The sequence below is a fragment of the Anser brachyrhynchus genome (genome assembly GCF_964034855.1).
Source record: "Anser brachyrhynchus genome assembly, chromosome: 2".
Taxonomy (NCBI): Eukaryota; Metazoa; Chordata; class Aves; order Anseriformes; family Anatidae; genus Anser; species Anser brachyrhynchus.
Genome location: NC_137695.1, coordinates 105,231,144 through 105,251,354, shown reverse-complemented (window position 1 = coordinate 105,251,354; position 20,211 = coordinate 105,231,144). Strand labels below are relative to the sequence as shown.

At 37.5% G+C, this 20,211-nt stretch overlaps 1 long non-coding RNA gene across 1 annotated transcript; it reads left to right on the top strand.

The window, feature by feature from the left end:
- The first annotated feature begins 204 nt into the window (after positions 1-204).
- LOC308189055 lies at positions 205-20,105 on the top strand. Its single transcript, XR_013945987.1, has 3 exons — positions 205-771; positions 1,936-2,073; positions 18,050-20,105. It is a non-coding gene; the product is annotated as an uncharacterized lncRNA (long non-coding RNA).
- Positions 20,106-20,211: the final 106 nt, after the last annotated feature.

Below are 20,211 nucleotides of genomic sequence, written 5' to 3'. Positions count from 1 at the left end.
AATTTAGTCATATTGCAAGATTATTTCTTGAAGAAATCAATAAAATAATATTGCAAAAGTGCCAATAAAAGTCATCAAAAAGAGTATATGTTCTAAGTGTGATTGGCTGTCTAGGCTCACCCTACCTTTTTTCTCTCCTAATTACTGTTTGCTTTCCCTGCTTTCTCCCTTTATGGAACTTCTGGGGGAAATTGTAGCCAAAGAAAACCTAGAGGAGGCATTTGATAAATGGTTTCCATACAATTTTCCATTATTGAAAACATCTTTTGTTGTCTGATGAAAAGCTGTATTTTATTGCTTAATTGCAAAACATGCATCACACTAAGGTTAACAAAAATATGTTTCATGTAAGGGAATATTCTATTGAGTGTCTCTAAGCTAGGAAATGAAAACATGCAGATGAATATGTGTAATGACAGGGATAGGTATTACTAAAAGACTTTACACAGTAAAATCATTAGTCAGTTTATTGAAAACTCTAGCTGATGAATCAGAGATTGAGATGTTGTTTCAGCTGTTTCACTTTTCTTCTTTCTCAGAAAAACTGGAGCCCCAGGGCCCTCAGTGGGACCATGTGGGGGCAAGAGCAGCAGCCTGTCTTTTGCTGGTACTGAGAAGGAGGCGTGAAGGGGGAAGAGTGTAATCCTTTGATAATGCCAGTTGAAGTTCTTCTTTTATTTTTCCTACTTCCTTTTCCTTTTGTGAAGAGTGCTGGTAATGGTGTATGTGAAGACTTCATGTCAGGCTGAAACAGCATCCCTACAATACCTGGTTTGTAGCTGGAATTAACCTGACCACCTATATTGCCATTTGTTATTTAAAATGCTGATTTATCTTTATGCTGGAAGCTTTGACAATAGAGTTAAGCTGAATGGGAGGTACTGTACTGGAGAGAGGAAGACTGAAATTTGGAGTATGAACATCTCAGTGTTAAAATGCCTCTAATACAGTGCCTGTGTAAGTAGGGGAAGATTCCCTGAAATGTTAAAGACAGGCAATTTTTTAGGTGCTGTTTTATATACCTTTCTTATTCAGTTTAGCGTGGAAAGATTGCTATCTGAAGTAACATACTGCAGGAGTTGGACTTGATGATCCTTATGGGTCCCTTCCAACTCGGGATATTCTATGATTCTATGACTTACCATATTTCATGTGCAAAAAAACCCAAAAAAAACAAACAAAAAAACCCAACAGAGATAACTATCATAACATATTTGTCTATTGCTTTTTCTCTTTTAAGACATTAATACTGAGATTTTGGTTTAAGCTCAGGATAGAAACTGAAGGAAAAGAGCATTTCTTGAGGCATTTTTATTTTTTTCCTTTGACTATTAATTAATCTATAGTATGCTTTTATTGAATACTTTATTAGTTTAGTGTGACAGAAAATCAACAACGACTCACACTTTGCTCTCAATCTAGTTTGTACCTTATCTACCTGTCTATTATTCCAACTAAGCGCATTTCCCATAAGCAATGTTTGGTTATCTGTTATGTATAATTGAAAAGATTCTTATATTTATTTGTATTTATTTGTCATTCTCAGCCATGCATAAGAATTAAGTCTTGGAGCAAATACTTGAAAGTCTTTGCATCAGTAAATTGATTTTTTTTTGCATCCATACTAATCTTTGCAAGTGTCATTTGGACTCAGTAAGCAATAAAAGAAAGAAGAAGGGAGTGACTCTCCCCCCCACCCCCTCCCCCCCGCCTTTAAAAAAATCTCAATTTATGTCCAAAGCCAGAGGGTGGTTGTCTTGGCAGGAGGTGGAAGCAGTGGATCTTGTGGAAGCTTGCCTTTTACTATTTCGTCTTGGCAGGAGGTGGAAGCAGTGGATCTTGTGGAAGCTTGACTTTTACTATTTCGTATAGATAGTTTAATTTCTGTAATGTGTTCACATAACAAAACAAATCCAGTAATGAATGGGTTTGTAGCACAAAGCTTCAAGATAAGAAGGTGATAGAAGAAGACAATGTAAAGCAAATGAAGAAGCAGACATCAGCTTGGCATCTACTGCTGCGGTGCCTGCACACAGTCATCTTCAATGTGTTTATCTGCACAGTGCCTTTGAGGTAAAAAAAAAGGGTCTTAACTCATTTTTTTTCTTTGAGTTGCGCAAAAGGGTGAATCACACAGCAGCTTTTTAGCCCTTTTTAGGGCCCATTAACAGTGAAATAGATCCCCCTCAGGGCTAGTTTTAGACTATCAATATTAGCACAGCTGCTATGAACAGCAAAGGCTGCACAGGATTGTGCTGGAAACTGGGCTTGCACAGGCACCTGAGCCTTAAGGCTGCTTCGCTGCAACCTGCTGTTGCTCATTTAAAAAGGACTTGCATGAGACCACACCAGCTTCTGGAGCTTATTGGGCTGCTTCCCCGTCAAAGACTACAACAGGGAGCACAGCGGGAAGGGGACGGGAGGATAATGATGAAATAGGAGTTTTCAGTACCAACCACAGGTTTTTCTGGTGGTGACTATCGGCTGGCAGAGACCAATCACCTCAGAGGTGGCACCAAGCTCCTTGAGGGCATGTAAGGACATAGGCACAGTGAGCTCGGGTCAAACCAAAGGTCCAGCTGGTGAAATATTTTGTTCGTAGCAGTAAACGCTGGGGGATGCCCCAAGAGCAATACTCCAATTGTTTCAGTTCACAGGATTTCGCTTCTGGGTATTTTGTAAGCTTCAGTAGAGGACCTTTTTTTTTTTTCTTTTTTTTAATGGAGTTGTCTGGTCTTCCTTGGTGTTCATATAATCTTCTAGTCTTCAGTGCTTTCTTTTACCATGAGTTCTGCAGGTTTATCACCTGTGGGAGTTATTCCTGTGAGAAAGACAAACTGCTTTTATTGTGTAGAATATGGATCTTCTTTTCACTTGTGAAGGACAAGTTGGATGTTGGTGGGGAAGGAAGACAAGGATAATAACATATTGAAAAATATAGCCATTTTTTTTCCTTTTTGATGATGTCTCAGCTTGGGTAAATTCTCTTCCTCTGCTCGACAAGGAGATTATTATTATTTTTAAGAGGTTACAATGCATTGGGGTTCCTTTTTATTTTTATCTTTTTATCTGTCTATCTATATAAAATGTATATATATATTATTTATTATTATTATTACATATTTTTTTTTTTTCTGAGAGCTCATAGGTTAGGCCTTTCCTCTTATTTGGGATTTCTGCTGAGTTTTGGAATACCTTCTGTATTTCTGAATACCTTCTGTAACTTCAGCATAACATTTGCAAGGGTTTCATATTTATAGCTGTTTGAACCTCCAGGAATTTTGTACTTTTTAAACATCCAGGAATAAAGAAAACTGAAGCTTAAACAAATATAGAGTCTATAAATAGTTTCTAATATAAATATCCTTGTTTGTATACTGATGCATAGATCTCTTTTAGACACTCAGTAATGTGGGCAATATATTCTGGCCTCTTCCACACCTACCACTCGAGTAGTCTTTGAATTTCTGTCACGCCCAGTTATGGAGTGTGGGATCTTTGTATCTCTGTGCACTCTTTCTTTTCCTTCCTTCCTTCCTTTCATCTCTAATTCTCCCACTCGTTCTTGCAAAAAGCTGATTGCTTTTGGATTTGTCTCTTTCTTGCCAAATGACCTCCTTGCTGTGTATTTTTTGTCAAGGGTCTCACCTTCGTATGCAGTGGTCTTGTAACTAGCAGATACTTTGATGTGATTTGGTGGCATTGGTGTTTTTTGTTGCTTAAGGGGCTGCTTCCATTTAAATGCAAGATTGTTGAGGTTTAATGAATATTGTTGTTTATGGTCTCTCGTCAGCCCTTGGAACTCCATTCCAAATGTAACTAAAAAGCAACAAAGAAACCTAAGATTGGAAACGCGGTGATTCTTGGTTTTTAATCTCCCTCAGTTACACGTAATGAGTCATCAATACTAAAACAATTTATGGGTAGCAAATGAAAAAAAATCATAATTTTTACAGGTATTTATTTATCTATAAACTACAGAGGATGATGAGGATCCTGTAAAAGGAATGATCGCTGCAGTTGGTGAGGATGTCTCAAGGAATGATTCTTGATCAAGGCTGCCATTGCATAGGGCCACAGCAGTCTGTACAACTTCTGTTAACTTGCTTGTTGGGGTTCTAGGCAGATTGTAAGGCAGGGTGAGAAAGAAAAACTGCCCTGAAAAACTTTTGCTGAAGCCTGCTCCAGTCAAACTCCTTACATGCAGATACCTCACAGTTCTTCCAGAAATAACTGCTCTGGAAATGGAATTTATTTAATTTCTCTTTTGTACCCCAAACTACCTGAATTTTCCATGAATCAAGAAGCATGGTTTTGGAGACACCTTGCTCCAGGAGAGATTCTCTCATACCCATTCCCTAACAGACAAGACACGCATCCACATTTGGGGCAGTTCCTGATCCAAAAGGGACACCAGACCATTCTCGTCCTCCCTCTCTTTTCCAGCAATGGGCAGTGCAACTGAATCACCCTAAAGAAACATAAGAGCTCTTTGGGCTTTCTCCTTGGTTTGTTCATTGCGATACGATTTGTAGGCAGTAGGAACAAGGATGTGTCTATGAGATGGGTATGCCACAGACACCAATTATGGTAGGGAAACATTGGCACAGTTTTGACTGTGATCTTAAAGTTGTTGAATTGAACACATCTTTTAGAAATCAGCTGAGAAAAGATTTTTCCTACTGGTATTATAAGCAAAAGCTAAATTAGAAACAGTTTGATATACTCCTAATCATAAATGAAAGAGTGAAAACATCTGTATTGATCACATTGATCTGGAGAGCTAATACAGAATTCTTGCACATTGACTGTAATTCTTCATCTCTAATGTTATGTATTACAATTAAAGAAGGCTACCTCCTTCCCCATTTTAATCAGAAAATGTTTTTATTCAGCAAGCTTTGTGTGCTTTAACTTTTCATCTTATTCTGTTATATAGTTCAGGGTCACTTACCAGCTATTTTTGCTCTAAACAGAGCTCAAAATAGCTGGCTTTTTATTCTGAAAGAAGGGGTGTAATTACCTTAAGCCTGAAAAGATGGGATAGTTCAGAAAGTAAAAGAAAAAAAAAAAGATTTCTACAGTTTGACATATTCAGTGTATAGACTATGAAAATTACTTCTATTTAGTTATTAATGATAATGCAGTCATAATAATTTGCTTATGTAATATAAGGCTAATGAGATATTTCAAAATATGGCAATTATAAGCAGTCCATAATTAATAAAAATGTTATTTAAATCTGAACTTTGAAATCACTTTAATTATCACCTTTTAGGATAATGATATAGTAAAAAGAAGAGTGACTGCATTTTACTATCTTTGAGAGATCCATGCTCCTGGAAATGCTTATGCACAGCTACAAAAAAAACCATCTGTGTGTAATAGTGGTACTTGCTAACAACTGGATTCAAGGGAACTATTATATTTTCCCACTAAGAGGCTTCTGTGTTAAATGGGGAAATACAGGAAGCTCAGAAAGAAATAGCTAGAAAAAAAGAAGTGAAATAGCCATTCATTATGTTAACAGAATGAAGGGTCTTAAGAAAAAAAAAAGGATTTCTATACATTATGCCATTTTGTTTTCTATTTATAAACTTACTTTTTAATAGCAGCATTGTAAAGGGCATGCAAACTCTAAGGCATTACAAGTACTATACTGAAAAACAGGGAGATATGTCACACCTGCAGACTGTCCTCCAGGAACAGTTAGGTTCTTGTACAAAAGCAGAACACATACTGTCCTTGGATTAGATACCCACCAGCACTGGTGGAGAGCTTGCTCAAGAAGCCTGAATACACCAGTGCTTTGCAAATATTTTTGAAATTCAATCCACAATGCTACACATGGGCATTGCTTTCTAATCCGTTTTATGTGTCAAGTATATGTTGAAATATGCAACTTGTAAAGTTATGTGCAAAATATTTTTTAACTTTACCTTACCTACAAAGAGTTGAGCCTATTAGCACAGTGTAACACCAGATGCTAGTTCATTCACTCTGACTACAAGACAGACAGTTAAGGAGTGATCTGAACACAGCCTATAGGAAAATCCAAGTAGGAGCTTCAAAATAGAGGGTTTTAAACGTCTCACCAAGGTACAAATGTTGAAAGTTGAAGATGGACATATTCAGACCCTATTTATTTATTTATTTATTTTAAAGATAAAAATATGGACAGTGGATTTGAAAACAAAAATTCTTGTTTGAGCACAAATATTGGACTTGGAACAACTAATGCATAGCGGGTCTATGGCCTGTATTGTGCAGGGTGCCAGGATGCATGGCCACTGCAACCCAGATTAATTACTAGCTATTCTTCCAACCACTGTTAACCATAAACACCATATTCATAAGTGTATTTAGCTACTGATTTCAATGGGAATATGAACCTGTGTTCATCCCACTCAGCACAGAGAAGAGTCCAGAGTCAGAGTGTTCTGCAGGCATTTTTGCAATGGGCATTTCTCCAAGACCTACTGCTTAAGCAACATGCAAATCTAGCAGGTATTGCTCTGCAGCAGTCACCTCTAGGAACCACCTACAGTTGCACAGTATTTTAAAAATTTGTTTTCCAAACCTTCTGGGAGCTTTTTAATAGGATATAGAAAAACAGATACTTTACAGGTACAGTTTGTAATGACCACATGCTGGGATGAATCTTCTGGGTTTCTCAGGGCAATTCCATTGGTATAGCAATTCTGATTTTTTTTTCCTCCCCCTCAAGTATGGGAAAAAGTTTAGTTTACATGAACAGTGTTTGCAGCACTGGGCTCTTTACGTGAAATAAATACATTTCAATTGACTACTTCTACCACTATAGTCAGTTTTACAAATTTCACTTAAATTATTGTTAAGAAAAAGCTTATTACTATTCTGATCATTCCCTAAGTCTCTATTTAAGGTTCAGGCTGTCAAATAATATTAATATTTACTTTAAAATTATTCTAGATATTTTCAATGCCCATTTATGAAGTTGGGCGAGTTTTTACTATTATTCTTAACTGTCTGCAAAAAGACTTTTGATGGTGGATTTCTGAGGGATTTTTTTTTAATGTTCTGTTGATGCCTGCTTTTGCAAAAACCACAGTTCCCCAAGGTACTAGCCTGCAAATGTGTAATAATTTTTACTTCTGAGTTGATACTTTGATGAACAGTTGTGTACTATTTTATTACATTAAATGACTTATTTTGACTTAGTTTGTGTCTAAATTTTTTCTCAAGCATTTTGGTAGCACTTGTGCACAGTGGCAAGACTGGATTGCAACTGAAATAAATAGTAAATTTCAATAACTTTATCCTCTCACAGACTCAGATGCATTTATGTAGCATTTGGTGTGTGAAATGAGATTTTTAAGCATTTCTGCTGACATAAACTACCTCCTGCGTTTCTTGGGCTTGATTGCTCTATTAATTGCTTTGACACAGAGTGACAGTACCATTAATGGAAGACTGTATGTGTAAACTCTGGAAGATTCAGAAAGGGAAGAGATTTACATTTCACACACTAGTTGTTCTTATGCAGATCTGGTGAGCTGGGGAATTTCTCTGAGCTGTAGTAAATGTGAACAATTACTGCATGGGGAGCAGTTACTGATAATACCAGTTTTCTTTCTCCTCCACTACACTCTTGTTCTTTGCCAACCAGATTTTTGTTACAGATGTCAGATTCCCTGCTGGATTGTGTCATGGAATTGCAGTATTTGTTTAATCAAACCATAATATCTAAACAGATTTATGTGTTGATTAAAGAGACAAGCTTTGATTGCCTTCTGTTGTTGCGGGGTGGGGAAGAAATGTGTGCAATGCTACAGTATCTGCAACATGGACAGAGGAGACACGACACTGAATGAAATTTTTCCTTTTGTTGCCACCCTTTTAGCTTTCAGTCCAAGTTTTTGTTTCGTGTCACTTTTACCTTCTCCTATCCCATTTTCTCTTCAGAATCCGAAAGCCACAATGGTCCAACCTCCTGTATGAGGCTGTAGCTGGTACGTGAGATAAGATCGTAGGCAGAAACAAGCTCACCTTCTGTCTGCATTCAGAACTGGTTCTCAGTTGGAAGTGACGTATTAGTGATGCATTAGCTAGTGATGTATTAGCTGGATGCTGGATTTAAGCTGATAGCCTCAGTCTGCAGTTGATTTACATCTGGCTGAATGGAAGAACAGGCAGAACTGACTTGAGTCTGTCTGCAAGAGGTTGTGCAGACATATTCACCATGATTCCTGAAACAAGATCTGTTTATCCTTGATAGGTTAAAGCTTGTATTTTAGAAAGATATCCAGGCTTAATTAAAAAAACAAACAACACAAATCCGTGTTTCTAAGTGATGGGGAATGACTTGCTCTTTTCTAGTTTTATACATTATAAACATTCAATTATACACAGGGTAGGATCCTGCTGAAATCAGGGTATGGAAGTTACAGCTGTGGAGCACAAATGAAATCAAAGTGGAATGTACAAACAGAAAGCTACTGCTTCTTCTGTTTGCTTCTTTCACCTGCTGAAACCTGTCATTAGCTTATGGTGAATTGATTGCCTTTAATCAAAATCATAGGCTGTTTCTTTGTTTATAGAATGTCTTTTTTTTTTTTTTTTTTCCTTTAAGTGTAATTATGGTAAATCAGTTCAGAATACCTGAGAGGTACATGGAATATAATGAAAATCACCTTTTTTTCCTGACCTTTCTCAGATCTGGTAGTCTAGATGTGATACATAAAAAGTGCCTTTGTAAACATATATAAATAGTTCAAAAGAAGAAAAAAAGCTCTTTGAAGCAATGTCACAATAGTTAAATATGGAGAACACCAATCCTCTAGCAAATTAATATAATTAGATAATTGCTGACTTTTTCATTTGCATAAGTCCTCTGTAATTTGCCCTAACACTACATTCATTCTGTATTGTAAGAGAATGACAGATTATATGTCTCTTACAGTTCTTATAGCCATAGGCCTTTCATAGCCATCTTTTGTGAAGTCTGCTGTATTAAGGCTAGAATTAAGGCTTCTGAGTTGCATTGGCAGTTGGTTTGATTAGCTCAATAAAACTACAGAAAATAGGGGTAAGCTAGGCTATTCCCTGACTTTAGGGCAGAAATACTTGCACCTATTTTGTTTTACACAGGTGCTCTTCTAAGGAGGTTCGTAAGAAACCTTTGCTTCTGGATATGTGCCAACTTTCCTTTCAGTGTTGCTTTTCCCTAATGCAAGATGAAGGTGTTTCCTCATATGTAAATTAAATTTCCTTTGTTGCAATTAAAGTCAGAGTGATATGGAAAATAACATGAGTTGAAAATTCTCTGTTGAAATTGTGTTTTGACAGGTTAGGGTTCTAACAGAACAATTTTTTTTTTTTTTTTTATAGTAACTCTACTTTTTCCTTTCATAAAAGAAAAAAATAGAAAAAAATAAGTGCAAACACAGGACAATGAACTATTTTGCTTTGGAGAGACTGTTGCAGCACCCTGTAAATGCACCCTTTCACTGATTCTATTTTTTGTATGGGACTAGTTCTTTTGCCATATAATAATTCTGTAACTCTGGATACCACACACTGTTTCTAGCCATGTTACTCCTGCAAACCTATTCATATAATTATTCTGGGATATGGAAAATGGGAGGTGTGCTCCTCTGAAATTACGGTGATGTTTGTACGTATTTTGTTTAGCTGAAAACATAATATAAAATTGGCCTCTCATTAATTATGGACATCATTCTGTCCAGGCAGCTTATTTTGAGTGGCAAAAACTATCAGGTTATTTTGGAGTTTGTTTTTCTCTGTGTGTTTTTTTTTTCCTCTGTGAAGTGGTGTTGGCTCCCATATAGCTTTGCTCAGTCCACCTAGTGGGAAGTCAGAAATCTCTAGGACTAAACAATACCTCATTCAGAGAACACTGGGGTTACAAGTCTAAATGCAGGGTACTGCACCTGGGCCAGGGCATTCCTGGCCTTGAGTACAGACTGGGAGAAGAACTCACTGAGAGCAGCCCTGTGGAGAAGGACTTGGGGGTTCTGGTGGATGAAAAGCTTGACATGAGCCAGCAGCGCACACTTGCAGCCCAGAAGGCCAACTGCATCCTGGGCTGCATCAACATAGGAGTGGCCAGCAGGGAGAGGGAGGTGATTGTTCCCCTCTACTGTGCCCTTTCGAGGCCCCACCTGGAGTCCTGCATCCAGGTCTGGGGCTTCCAGTGCAAGAAGGAGGTGGAGCTGTTAGAGCAGGTCTGAAGGAGAGCCACAAAGATGATCAGAGGGCTGGAGCACCTCTCCTATGAAGAAAGGCTGAGAGAGCTGGGGCTGTACAGCCTGGAGAAGAGAAGACTCCAGTGTGACCTTATCACAGCCTTTCAGTAATTAAAAGGGTCTTATAAAATGATGGAGAGAGACTCTTTACTCGGGTGGATAATGATAGGACAAGGGGGAATGGTTTTAAACTAAAAGAGGGGAAATTTAGATTAGTGGTTAGAAGGAAATTCGATACTCAGATAATGGTGAGGCACTGGAACAAGTTGCCCAGAGAAGCTGTGGATGCCCCATCCCTGGAGGTGTTCAAGACCAGCTTAGATGAGGCCCTGGGCAACCTCATCTAGTTGGTGGCATCGCTGCCTATGGCAGGGGCGTTGAAACTAGATGATCCTTGCAACCCAAGCCATTCTATGATTCATTCTATGATTCATTCCTGAACAATGATACTCTAAAAAGAACCTCTGAAAGAATGACAGATGGCATATCATTTATCTGCTACTTGATGTTGCAAAGGATTAATTTGAGCCTACTAATTTCAGAGTTTGTCAATGGACTTGTATGTGTCATAAGTGTATATCAGGGTAAAGAGAAAAGGAATATTGTTTCATCTTCTGCCTGTTAATGCAGTATGATGCTAAAATATTTCTTTAGATGGTAATGATTGCTAAATTTGCCAGGGTACATTATATTCTGCCCTGTATAAAAGCCTTCACTTTTTTTTTTTTTTTGACTGTTTATAAAATGTAAAATCATTATTGGGAAATTTGCTAGGGTTCGTATAGTTTTGGCACCAGAAAAAGTCCATTATTCATTTTTTTAATCTACGTTTCAAGGTAAACTAATTAATGATTCAAAATTCATAGGAAAGCATCAAGCCCCTTGAAACACTTAAAAGCCATAATTTATAAGAAAATGTTAAAAAATATGAAGGTTTTCTAACTAGCAACATAATCATAAAGAAGAGATGCTTGTCCACAGTTGTCATATCCAAGACAGAAATCCATTATCTCCCATTGTGACTCAATTAAGCAGCAGAAGTGAGTGTTTAATGTTAAACTTCAATGGATGAAAACTAGATTAAATACTAAGATCAGGGTTTATGAACTCCTAAACAATGTAGTGATCTATTGGGGCAATTTATGGTAACATCAGAATTAGAGATAAGGAAAAAAAAAAAAGACATTTCAGGCTCTGTCTATTACTTTATAGTGGCACAGAGGTCTGATCTTTGTTCCAGAGAAAAATGAAGAAAAATATAAGTAAATAAAAACAGAAAGAACTAAAGAAGCTGAAGAAAAACAGAAGGGAATCCAGCAAATATCCATCTCCCTTTTCCAAATATGCAATGACTGAATTGGGGAATAATTTTCCCTGGGAAGCACCACTGGTTGTCAAAGTGCTGTTGATATGTGGAAGCAGCTCTCATATATCCCACCTGAAAAATATCTAGCTTTGTTGTGCCAATTAATCCCTGTCATTTCCTGTGAACTTTACTGCTGGTTAGCTGAACTGCTAAATCCTGCTCCACTGGTTGCTGAAGATGCCTGCTATAAGTTATTATCACTGCACTGAAGGCTGTGTCAGGCAGAAGTTACACAAGACAGTGCTGAATCTAATTGCATTGGGTCTTGATCCTGAAAACCTTACAATCATTTCTAAATATATTGTTAATTCCATAAATTGATGATTAAATGCTTGTGGAATTATTGCAATGTCAACTGCCTGGCCAGAAATTACTAACTAAGCAAGAACTTTCAGTATGATTTATAATGCATTGTTTTGGCTTTTGTTTTACATAAGAATGTTATCCATTCAACCCATCAGGTGGAAAAAAAAAAAAAAAGAGAGGGATAGAATAAATTAACTGCTAGCCCAAGTCCCTAGATGCCTTTTTCCTTCCCCTAGGAAAAAAGCTGAGCTTTGATATCACTGCTTTATTGCAAGGTCTTGCTGGTTGTCATTCTCCAGCTGTTCCTGGCTTAAGGAGGCAGAAGCTGTCAACTGACTAGGCAGTTTTTTGAAGTTCGAGACCTGTTACTCTGCTTTAAGTCTGAAAGACAACTTAGCATTTTTCAATATTCTCTTACCAGGCAGAGGTAGCTGTAAGAGAGAGGAAAAACATGTTCGACAATGGCTGCTGTGCCTTACTGTTTTGAAGATGTTCCTAGTGAGCAATCAATAGTTATGAACCAGTAGCATGTATCCTAACTCTACAAACTATTCATTCCACTGGTATCTGTTTTCAGAATAGCCCTTAAAATATAAGATAGAGCAGGTTTGGCAAGAATCAGGATCAATCTCAGGCTTGGGAAAGGGAAAAAGGGAAACAATCACCTAAACAAAGGTGCCTAGTGTTACTCCAGGTGGTGGTGTAAAGCATTATTTCAAGTCCCCCAGTATGAGTCCAGGAGAAAGCAGACTGCTGCAGGCCCTGTGTCACATCCATCAGTTCTACATGGATGATAAGCATACCTGACGGTACAAGCACCCATGTTGAGGCAGCTAGGTCCTGCCCTAAGGCTCTTAAGTCCTCACAGTGGGACCTAAAGAGGTATTTAGTTCACAGTAACAAACAGCTGCCAGTGGACTGCTGAACAGCATGCTAGGATACACTAGGCTAGCCACTGACTGTAGTGAAAATGGAGACACTTATATGAATACTGGTGTTGCAAACGCTGAAACTGAAATGTCTGACTCTGCAACTGAAGTCTGCCTAATGGAGCTGAAGCCCAGCTATGGTGAGTACACAGACAGGGTCCCTTCCTGTCTCCTGTTGCAATCACTTTGGCTGGGTTGCCTTTCACCCATCCCTTGGAAAGGACAGCACACATCTTCTGCTTTCAGTGTTGGCCGTGTCAATGTGCTGCACGCACAGACCCTCAGCATTCTATGCGTGACTTAGTCTAACACTTCCACTCTTGCTGGCTCAACAGCTGAGAATTGGACCCCCCTGCTATTATTCCTGAGATAACTTATGTTGGCATTTGTGACATGAAGAGCCTGTTGTACTAGTATTAACAGAAGAAATGGCTTGAGCAAAGTCTAGTGAAGCAATGTAGTTCCAACAATGTGAGTGAATTGGTGGGTGTTGCTAAAAATAGAGTAACACTTTTGGGTTTTATACGTAACCAAACTGAAGACATATTTCATTTACTAACTTTTTTTCCCAAAAGCCTTTAAGGCCATTTGAGTCTTCTCAATTATATCAGAGTTAGATATTGCTTGTAGCAATCCTTTTGGAAATTAAAATTGACTAGCTTAGGCATGGCAACCAGTAAATCCATAGCAGGGCTCTGTGTAGCAAGAGCATTTTCAACACACTGAACCTTCTCTACCTCTTTGTGAAATTGGGATCTTTGGGGATTTTAATATAATAAGATTTGGTGTGAGACCTTGTAGAAGGGGATTGCCAGAATATATAAACTCTCCATGACAATTTTGAACCTGCACACCCTCGTACCTGCATACTTGCATGGCCCAAGACATTTGTGTTGAAGCACTCTGGCCTGGATCAGCTGTGGAAGATGGGATACTGGCTGTTAAGTCCTCACTATGTTCCTTGGGCTCCTTTTGATTGGTGATGACAAGCTAGTTTTTGAACAGATTTATTATTATTATTATTATTTATTTATTTATTTATTTATTTATTATATATACCCTGCGGAAATCATTAGCTATTATAGGGTGGTCTTTTGCTTCAGAATATTGCTTGTCTTGGTTTCCAAAAATCTGAAGCTATGTTACTACCCATTTCCTCTTTAGTTTCCTTGTTTGGAATGTGAGTTTCAAGTGTAAGCTCACAGCTGCTTTTCCTATTGCACAGGGAAAAGAAGGGTGTGTGACATGCTGCAAACTTGCTGCCACCCTCCTGCTGCTGGCCTTAGGGTCTTCCACTAAGGGTAGTTTGTAACAGGGTCTTGTCAGAGTGAAGCCATATGGGCTGCCAAGAAAAGATAGGCCCTCAGTTTGCTGCTGGTACTAATGCTCTGGGCCCGAGGATCTGTATCATCCTCACAGTGTTGTTTTGTATTTCTTTTTTTCTGCTATTAATTTTGGTGCCTATATGCCACTCATTCCATTCATATTTCATTGATACCGACCTTAACATTGCTGTCATAGATCTCTTCAGGAGGACCTAAGACAGAGCAGAGGCAGAGAGAGAAGATGTAAGGATTAAGCTTAGGTTTTCTCAGCCAGAAGCCAGAGCAGTACCCTTAACAATGCACTTACTTTCCATGTTCATAGCAGATTATCAGTGGCTCATTTTCAGGGAATGATTCATCTGAAATGATGGTAACTCTGTATGAGTGTGTTCTGCAGGCAGTGCACTTAGCGGTGAAATAATACCTGGCAGTCTGAGCTAATTAATCCCTCATCTGGCCTCAGTGCCTCCTTATGCCTTCTACTGGTCCTGACGCTACTCTGCTGTGCCAAAGTGCTTCAGCTAACCATGCTGTCAGAAGACAAACTTGATGATTAAAAATGCATATATTTATGCCACATTATGGGGCTGACTCTACTGAGAAAACTCCCACTCAGCACCAGAGCCAGTGCTGTGCGAGGAGGTGAGTGGGCCCCCTATATGGCTACGAGGAAGGGCCAGGGGTTTGGGATGAAATAGGAGGCAGATGGGCTGTTGTGTCCTACCTCTCCCCAGGGACTCCACTGGATTCGTTTTATTCTAGTTAATTTTAGCTGGTTGCTAATTAGAATAGCTAACGTGCATTTTTTCTAGTTAAAGTTACTTATTCTTTATCTCAGTACCAAGGTTCCTGTTATGACTCCCTCTGCTATGATGCTGTCCCTGTTTGCGTGCACTTACTGGAAGTGACAGAGAAATGAAATGCTGATATTATAAATGTCATAGTAAATGACATTTCATGTTAAGAGGGTAAGGTGATATGACAGAGGTTATCTGTATGGTGGGAAAAGGTATTATCTTTATGTGCAGGAAATATATGTAAGAACACAATAAGAAGTTAATTTCTTTGTAAGTGGGAATAAAATGATGCCAAAGTTGCTTATTTAAAATGTGAACAAAAAATGGAGTGAAAAGCCTTCCCAGTATGCATATTGCCCCCCCACCTTCCTCTCCCCATCCTCCCCACCCCCCCAAAAAAAGAAGAAAGACCCTACTTTCCGTAGAAATTAGGGAGGTTCATCTGCAGATGTAGTGTTTTTATTCCATAGGAAAACAATTTTGGAGCTATATTTAATAAGTTAACTAAATAATAAATATGAAAATGTTAACTAAAAATATTCAGGAGTGGTGTTGTGAAACAAAAAAAGCTTTTAATTTTGTTAAAAATTGCAAGCATAGAATTATTATTTTTTTAAAAAGGAAAATTATTTTCCATTAGTGTCTATGCTCTCTCTTTGATCTATATATTTATTATTTCAAATATTATTGTTTAAGAACACAGTGCTTACTTATGCTTTAAAGTCTCTGATTTATAGTTACACTAGAATTGTTATATGTTTAATAGAGCAGCTGCTTGTACCCATTAAAGGAATCCTTTCTACGGAATAATTAAATTATCTCACAGAACGAGAGAACATGTCAGGTACAAACTGAGTCTACAGAGGGTAGTTTCCCCCTGAGGTACATTCATATAGCTTTAACAGCAAAACTGATTGGCCCTATTCAAAGGAACAATGCCTTACTCAATCAGAAATCTTGAGTGTAGGGTATTGGTATGAGTAAAATTTTTCACACAGTACAACAATAAGACCAGTTTCTTACTCTTCAAGGGACAAAGACACAGACTGCTCTTATTAATATTGAATCAAACATGTTCATCAAAAACTTCTGTTCTGCTCAGCAACATAAAATGAACACATCCTTTCCATACAAAGATTCTCTGTGATTTAACATCACATTAACACTCTCTGCAGGACTTCCACTAAAATGACATCTACAGCTGAACTAATTTCACACACAGAAGAGGAAATCTGTCATTATTAAAAAAATAAAAATAAAATAAAAATAAAAAAAAAGAGAAAAAAGAAAAAATCCCCTGGAAATCCAGATCTATTCTGTACTTTTGCTGTGACAGAAATGGAAATCAGCATCTTGGATGCAATATATTTTGGGGTATACTTTCTTTAGCTAGGACTAGCAGGAAATTCTATTAATCTTCTCTGTGAATATTTTTCAAAGATATAGCTAGAAATGCTGTACTAGCAGGAGAAGAAACCAGGCTATGTCTCTGGGCAATATTTATCCTTCCAGCAAGTTTAAATGAAACAGGTATAAAATATAGTGGATTAGTATTTCACAAAGGCGTCTTAGGTCTTCTGAGAAACTCTTTCTCATTTATGTTGCAGACGTCCAGCATTAACATCAATAACAATTGCAGATGTACAGCTGCTGGCAAAAATAAGTGCAAGTACAGCAATGGAGAAAAAGCAAAAGCTGAAAAATGTTTTTTTTTTTTTTCTTTTTCAGAAAAATAATGGAATTGTGATAATTTGATTAATCTCATTGGAACACAAACATGGAAATGCATGCTGGAATATGGGAGAACAAAGCTTTACAGCCTGGCCAAGTTATTTCTGTGTGAACAGCAGGACCTACTAATGTTATCCCTGCCGTGATGGCAGTACTGTGCAGTGCTAATTCTGTATCTCCAGCTTGTTCTTGAGGGTGTTGGGCACTTCTGCTCTGGGCAAATGTAGACTTAACAAGTCTTTGCAACCTAACATGTACAGTGAAATATTATCCTACAGGTACTCTCAAATCATGTTTTCACTTGAGCCCCGCCAAGATTCTCTCTCTCTCTCTCTCTCTCTCTCTCTCTCTCTCTCTTTCCCACTTCATTTGTTTTTGTTGACAAACACATCAATCTTAAAGAGTTTCTGTCACTTCATTTAAATCAAATGGATGTAAAAGTGCTTCTCTAATTATCTGAGTATACTACCTCACAGCTTGTGGCTGGGAGGCTCTTCACAAAATTAAATGAAAACTGCTGAAAATGTGATAAGACATCATTTTCTGTAAAACAAATAAACAAGAATTTGTTGGATCCCACAGGATTTTGTCTCAGGCAAGCCAATTTCCATGAGATGTTATTTTATGAGTTCTAAAGATGCTTTTAATTTTTACTGTGATCACCTCAAGAATAAATTTTATAAAGTTTATCTGTTCAAGGAAAGATCCCGTTATCTATCTGTCATGTAATGAAACTGTTCAAATGCAGTTGTTTGTTTTCAGGGTCGTGAAGTACATCTGTAAGTATATTTGGAGTATCAGCCAAGCAAAGTATTTCTAGCCTTTCTGGGATTTACGTTAGTGATTTTCTCCAAACAGCATCTTGCTATTTTAATTATATGATACAATTGAAATAAATACATAGCCAATTTTACTAACTCCTATGTTTTAGTTGATGCATATTTTGATTTCATGAATATCTGCAACAAGCATACGGAAGTTTCCAAGTGAATCACATTCCATTCAAATTTTATTTATTTATTTATATATATTTAGAAATACTGTAGCAATATTTCTAAATAACAGAACAGAAACAGACGTGGGAAGCAAGCTCATTTTTACTGTTATGCCACGGATTAAATCTCAGATACAGTTTCCATTCCTTTATTCAGTTTGTATTGCCTTGGCGCAAAGCTCTCCCAGAGCTTCTGCTGTTGACTGCTGACATTGAGTGAATGTGCATTCACCTTGAGATGATCAAGCCTAGCCCTTCTCCAATGAATTTATCATTCCAGCACTCTGTTTAGCTCCAAACGTTCTGCTAATTATTTTTCTCTCTTCTTTTTCTCTTCTCTATATTTTGCTCCAGGTTCCCCTTACCAGTGCCTACTTCTCTCTCTGCTCATGAGAAAAGAAACATTTTTATACGTATATGATACAGCCAATACATAAATAATGGCATGTGGAAGCAAAGCAAATTTCACGTCAGTAGCTTGGAGATACTACTCATTCACTGAGAACACAACTAGAACACAGAACACAACACTGACCATGAAGATTAAGACTGCCTAGCTCCTTTGCTGCAACTAATACTCCATATTATTGCTGATTATGCCATCTGTTTCTTGCATTTTTTTGCTTGAACTGGAAATCAGGGATTTAGCTGTAAATTAAAGGATTAAAGATGGACCATCTTTCACCACTCCGCTTTCTTTATTTGTCCAGGCTAATTAATATGGCAATTTATGGGCAATTTACATTTTCTTACTCTGAAGAAAACACCTGTTTAAGGCCTGATTTCTGCAGAAGTAGAGATACAGAATCAAGGAAGATAAAAAAAAAAAAAAAGACATTTCAGTACATCGCATGGTAGTAAGCCTCTTTTGTCCTAAGGCTGCTCAGGGGTTACTGTAAATTAATGGTTTGGCTCTGAATGAATTCAGAAGCTGCCTCTAATACCATATATATATATATATATATATATATACATACTAACAACAAAAGTAGATGTATTGTAGTGGTAACAGAGAGAAAATGAGGAGAGAGAATGAAGAGACAATGTTAGAGAGAGAACGAAGATCAGAACCAGGAAATTTTGGATTCCTTTCCTGTGCAGTGTGGCAATTTTAATGCTTCTATGGAGGAAAGGTCAGCAGAAGATAACTTTGTTGTTGTGGTTCTTCTTGTAAGTCTGGAGCATCGGATATCTTTTTACAAGATGCCTGGCTGGCTTCTTTTAGTAGAAGTGTTATGGGCAATTCACTTCATCTTGCTTGAATCTCAGTTGTGTTTTTCAGGCAATGCAATCATCACTCAGGCCTGTTCTTTTAGATGCAACTATCCAACCTGATAGCACCAAAAATCATTTAATACTCAGCCCGTTGCCTCATTGTCAAGCCGTCCCTCAAAATACTTATATGCTGTTTTAAGAGACACTATTTACATGCTTAGAAATTATGCCTCTGTAAAGAAAGTATGACAAGCATGGTGTTTTTAGGCTGTGACTTTGCTACGTAATATGTTATCTGTAGTTATTAGAGATTTTTTTTTTTTAAAACGATTCATTATCAACTCTATATACATTCCTATTAATAGTAGTGCTTGCACTTTTGCAACATGGACTGAAAACCACATCAGCAGCCAGAAGAATCCTTTGACATGGGAAGATCATTGGGAGTGTTTCCCTGTGTGGCGCTCTGTATTTTCCCTGGGCAAGAGGGATATTCTGGTGAGATATTCAATGTGGAGGGATATTCAATGTGGGACATTCTGGGATTTTTGTCAACTGAGACATAAATTGAGAAAGACAAATCTTTTTCAATGTCTCAGGGCTCTTATAGATTATTTATTACTAAAAGTCACTTAGCTCTGGTTCTGCTAAGAAATTGGATGAACATAGGGTAATGCTCCTTGCTCACTTTAGGAACAAATTTTAAGGCTTGGCTTTACTAGATTTCCCTTTCAGGGTATAACAAAACATTAGAAAAATAGATATAAGTCTACAAATTGTGATTACAGTGAAGAAAATTTACCTTTTCTTATCTTGTTTTTTGTTATCAGTCACATAACATAAATGCAGAAATTAGGTGCTAAATTGCAACTCTGAGTGACAGAAATACACAATACGCAGTCTAATGGAGTGCCAAGTTTTGAACTTAGTTCTTAGATACTCTCGCAACAACAATAACATCTTCAAAATAGACAGCACGAAGGTATTGTGAAATATACGATAGAATGTAAATCAGGTATTTTCATCGGGTATTATAATTTGTCTTCTTGGTAGTGCATTTAGTACTTATAAATATTAAAACATGAAAATACTACTTTCATCCACCTAGTAACTATGAAGCTTTCACAAGCTTCATCTGCATGAATAGGCTCAATTGTATACTGATTAATTCAAACATGAGGGGAAAGCCAATCATTAAAGCACTTTTACTTAAAAAAGAGAAAAGAAAAAAAAGCCTATGTAACTCCAAAATAGCTGTAAGTATTTGCTCAAGTCAGTTTGACTCTTTTATCTTTTGAAAT